The sequence below is a fragment of the Labrus mixtus genome, unplaced genomic scaffold (assembly GCF_963584025.1).
Source record: "Labrus mixtus unplaced genomic scaffold, fLabMix1.1 SCAFFOLD_56, whole genome shotgun sequence".
NCBI classification, from domain to species: Eukaryota; Metazoa; Chordata; class Actinopteri; order Labriformes; family Labridae; genus Labrus; species Labrus mixtus.
This window is the reverse complement of record NW_026870131.1, coordinates 220,001-225,000: the sequence shown is the minus strand read 5'-3', so window position 1 is coordinate 225,000 and position 5,000 is coordinate 220,001. Positions and strand designations below refer to the sequence as shown.

General features: G+C 44.6%; 1 non-coding gene across 1 annotated transcript; it reads right to left on the bottom strand.

Moving 5' to 3' along the window:
* Positions 1 to 4,677: 4,677 nt before the first annotated feature.
* On the bottom strand, positions 4,678 to 4,796 carry LOC132962278 (5S ribosomal RNA). Its single transcript, XR_009668252.1, has one exon. It is a non-coding gene; the product is annotated as a 5S ribosomal RNA (ribosomal RNA).
* Between the last annotated feature and the right edge of the window lie 204 nt (positions 4,797 to 5,000).

Genomic DNA, 5,000 nt, shown 5'->3' with positions numbered 1-5,000 from the left:
TGGCTGGGTTACTGTCCGAGGGAAGCATAGTCGAAAATCGAAGCACACGGTTCCCCACCAACCACTTCACGTTTCAAACAAATTTTCCCCACTCAGCGACACACCCGCTGAGAATAAAACTCTGATTATTGGAGACTACATAGTCCGAAACGTGAAGCTAGCGAAGTCAGCGGGCATAGTTAGGTGTATACCCGGGGCCAGAGCGGGCGACATCGCATCTCATTTAAAGTTGCTGACAAAGACTAAAGGTAGATTTGATACAATCGTAATTCATGTCGGCACAAATGACTCCCGACTACGCCAGTCGGAAGTCACTAAGGTTAATGTGGAGTCGGTGTGTACTTTTGCTAAGACGATGTCGGACTCCGTAGTGTTCTCTGGACCCCTCCCAAATCAGACCAGTGATGACATGTATAGCCGCATGTCATCACTCAACCGCTGGCTGTCGAGGTGGTGTCCAGCACACGATGTGGGCTTCATAGATAACTGGCAGTCTTTTTGGGGAAAACCTGGTCTGCTAGCTAGAGACGGCATCCATCCCACTTTGGACGGTGCAGCTCTATTATCTAGAAACATAGCAGAGGTTATTAGTCCAAAACCCTGACAACAACTCAGAGTTCAGACCAGGAGGCAGAGCTGCAGTCTTACACACTTCTCTGCGCCTCCCTTAGATCTGTCTCCCAGTCACTATAGCTGTAATTCTGAATCGAACTGTAGTTATACTATAGGTACTGTGTCTGTCCCCCGGCCCAAACGCGTTTTTATAAGTCATCCAAACGGCGTGAATCATCAGAATCTGATTAGAATCAAAACTACGAATACGATTTTGCTACAAGATCGGAGGATTCACTGCGGACTTTTGAACATTAGGTCCTTAGCATCCAAGTCTCTTTTAGTGAGTGATCTGATATCAGATCAGCACATTGATTTACTTTTTTTGACTGAAACCTGGCTGTGTCGAGATGAATATGTTAGTTTGAATGAATCCACTCCTCCCAGTCATTTTAATACTCATATACCTCGAGACACCGGACGAGGTGGTGGAGTAGCAGCTATTTTTAATTCCAGTCTTTTAGTTAACCCTCGACCAAAGCTGAATTTTTCTTCTTTTGAAAGCCTTGTTCTTAGTCTTCCACATCCAGTCTCAAGAACCTTTCAGCCAGTTCTAGTTGCTGTAGTTTACCGCCCTCCTGGCCCATATTCTGAGTTTTTATCTGAGTTTGCAGAATTTTTATCAGACTTAGTCCTTAGCAGTGATAGAATAATTGTTGTAGGTGACTTCAATATCCATGTGGATGTTGAAAATGATAGCCTGAGCACAGCTTTCATGTCACTATTAGACTCTATTGGTTTCACCCAGGGTGTAAACGAACCTACTCATCATTTTAACCACACCCTGGATCTTGTTTTAGCTTATGGAATTGAAATCCATAACCTTACAGTTTTCCTAGAAAATCCTCTGCTATCAGACCATTTTTTTATTACATTTGATTTTGTCCTACTAGAATTACCTCTGCCTGGAAGAGGTGTGCTTTCTAGAAGTTTGTCGGATAGTGCTGTGGCTAGATTTAAGGAAGCTATTTCAGCTGTTTTTGATTCAGTACCGTGTTTCAACCCAGTTGGAAACTCTTACGATAGCTTTAGTCCCTCTCAGCTAGATCAGTTTGTTGATAGTGCAGTGGATTCGCTGAGAGTTACTCTGGATTCGATTGCTCCCCTGAAACAGAAGGTTGTCAAGCGGCGGAGAGTGGCTCCATGGTTCAACTCAGAAACCCGTACTCTGAAACAATCATCACGGAATTTTGAAAGAATATGGCGTTCGACCAAAACGGTAGAATCTCGTTTTTTCTGGCAGGATAGTCATAGAAGATATATGAAGGCTCTACGTCACGCCCGAGCTGCCTACTACTCCTCTCTAATCGAGGAAAACAAAGGCAATCCTAGATACCTTTTCAGCACTGTAGCCAGGCTGACAGAGAGTCATGGCTCCATTGAGCCTTGTATTCCTCTAGCCCTCAGCAGTAATGATTTCCTTAGCTTTTTCAACAACAAAGTTCTAGACATCAGAGACAAAATTGGTAACCTCCTGCCCTTACCTGGTGCAGATACGTCTGTTGCGGCAGAGACAGTTCCAGGACCAGATATTAGTCTCGACTGTTTTTCTCCAATCGACCTTTCAGAGCTACATTCCATTTTTTCTGCATCGAAACCGTCAACCTGTATTTTGGACCCAATCCCAACCAAGCTGTTTAAGGAAGTCTTTCCCTTAGTTAGCAACTCCATATTAGATATGATCAATATGTCTTTACTGGCAGGCTATGTACCACAGACATTTAAAGTAGCGGTAATCAAACCTCTACTTAAAAAGCCTACTCTGGACTCAGGAACTCTGGCTAACTACAGACCTATATCCAACCTTCCTTTTATCTCGAAGATCCTGGAGAAGGTGGTAGCTAAACAGCTGTGTGACTTTCTCCATGACAACAGTTTATTTGAAGAGTTCCAGTCAGGATTTAGAGTCCACCATAGCACTGAGACTGCACTAGTTAGAGTTACAAACGATCTACTTCTAGCCTCAGACAGGGGACTTCTGTCTGTGCTCGTCTTGTTAGATCTTAGTGCTGCTTTTGACACCATTGACCATCGGATCCTGTTGTACAGACTGGAGCATTTGCTTGGAATTACAGGGACTGCTTTAAGTTGGTTTGAATCCTACTCATCAGACCGATCTCAGTTTGTACATGTTAATGATGAGTCCTCTATGCACACTAAAGTTTGCCATGGAGTCCCACAAGGTTCAGTGCTTGGACCAATTCTTTTTACATTATATATGCTTCCTCTGGGAAATATTATGAGGAAACACTCCATACAGTTTCATTGTTATGCAGATGATACTCAGCTTTATGTATCAATGAAGCCCGATGGTACCAGTCAGTTATGTCAGCTAGAAACATGCCTTAAGGACGTTAGGACCTGGATGACCAGAAATTTTTTGCTACTTAACTCAGACAAGACTGAAGTTATTGTGCTAGGCCCTAAGAACCTCAGAGAGACTTTTTCTAGTGATGTGACTGTCCTTAATGACATCAGCCTGGCATCTAGCACCACTGTTAGGAATCTCGGAGTTATTTCTGATCAAGATATGTCTTTTAGCTCTCACATCAGTCAAGTTTCAAGAACAGCCTACTTTCACCTTCGTAATATATCCAAGATCAGGAATATCCTGTCGCAAAGTGATGCAGAAAAACTAGTTCATGCATTTGTTACCTCCAGACTGGATTATTGTAACTCTCTTTTGTCAGGGTGCTCTGGCAAATCTCTAAAGACTCTTCAACGGGTCCAGAATGCTGCAGCTCGTGTACTGACCAGAACCAGGAAATGGGACCACATTACTCCTGTCCTGGCTTCTCTGCACTGGCTCCCTATACAGTCTAGAATAGAATTCAAGATCCTTCTTCTCACCTACAAAGCTCTAAATGGCCAGGCACCATCTTATCTTAAGGAGCTACTAGTGCCGTACTGTCCCTTGAGAGCGTTGCGGTCCCGGAGTGCAGGCCTGCTGGTGGTACCTACAGTCTCCAAGTGTACTATGGGGGGTAAAGCCTTCAGTTATCGGGCTCCTCTCCTCTGGAACCGCCTTCCAGCCGGGGTCCGGGAGGCAGACACAGTCTGTATTTTTAAGATTAGACTTAAAACTTTCCTTTTTGATAAATCTTATAGTTAGGGCTGGTGCTGGTGTAGACCAGCTCTTAGTTATGCTGCTATAGGCTTAGACTACCGGGGGAACTGGCACCTTGAGCTCCTCTCTCTCTCTCTCTCTCTCTCTCTCTCTCTATGCATATACAGTACATCATATTACTGCATGTATCTATCTATAAATCTCAGTCACTAACCACCTACTTTCCTGGGAGCTCTTGAGCTCCCCTAGGCTCCTCAAGATCATCGGTTGACGGCTTGCCAGAACAACCCCCACCCCACCACTACCCCCTCCCCACCGGATCGTGGGTTGGCGGCCTGCCAGAACAACCCCCCACACCCCCTCCCCTCCCCACCGGATTGCTGATGGACGGTCTACCTCCCCCCACCCCCTTGCTCTCTATCCCTCTTCCTGCATCTTATCCCATCTCTCCCCCTATCCCTTTCCAAGCCCGGCGCAGTCTAGGCCTGTGAAGACTGTTTCGTCATGAGCCGGGGATCCGGCCGAAGATTTCTGCCTTTTAATAAGGCAGTTTTTTCTTACCACTGTAACTTTTGCTGCTTTGCTAAAGTGCTCATGATGGATAGGCCGGATCTTTGTAACATAGCAATAAGTAAGGTCCTTTACCTGCTTTTTGTAACATAACAATGAGTAAGGTCTTTTACCTGCTCTTTTGTAATGTTAAAAGACAATGAGTAAGGTATTTTACCTGCTTCTTGTAAAGTGTCTCGAGATAACACTTGTTATGAGTTGACGCTATACAAATAAAAGTTGATTGATTGATTGATAAAAGTTGACCCTGCTTAGCTTCCGAGATGGGACGAGATCGGGCGTGTTAAGGGTGGTATGGCCGTAAGCCATTATTGTGTGCAGACAGGGGCCTTTTAAAGATGTTATGCCCTTGATTCTGGCTGAATTTTTGGACATGTGAATATGTCTCTATATGATAAAAAAAAAACATATGATCAAAAAAATGAAAAAGCTTACAGCAGCTGGTATTCCCAGGCGGTCTCCCATCCAAGTACTAACCAGGCCCTACCCTGCTTAGCTTCCGAGATCAGACGAGATCAGGCGTGTTCAGGGTGGTATGGCCGTAAGCTGTTATTGTGTGCAGACAGGGGCCTTTTAAAGATCTCATGCCCTTGATTCTGGCTGAATTTTTGGACATGTGAATATGTCTCTATATGATAAAAAAAGAACATATGATCAAAAAAAATGAAAAAGCTTACAGCACCTGGTATTCCCAGGCGGTCTCCCATCCAAGTACTAACCAGGCCAGACGCTGCTTAGCTTCCGAGATCGG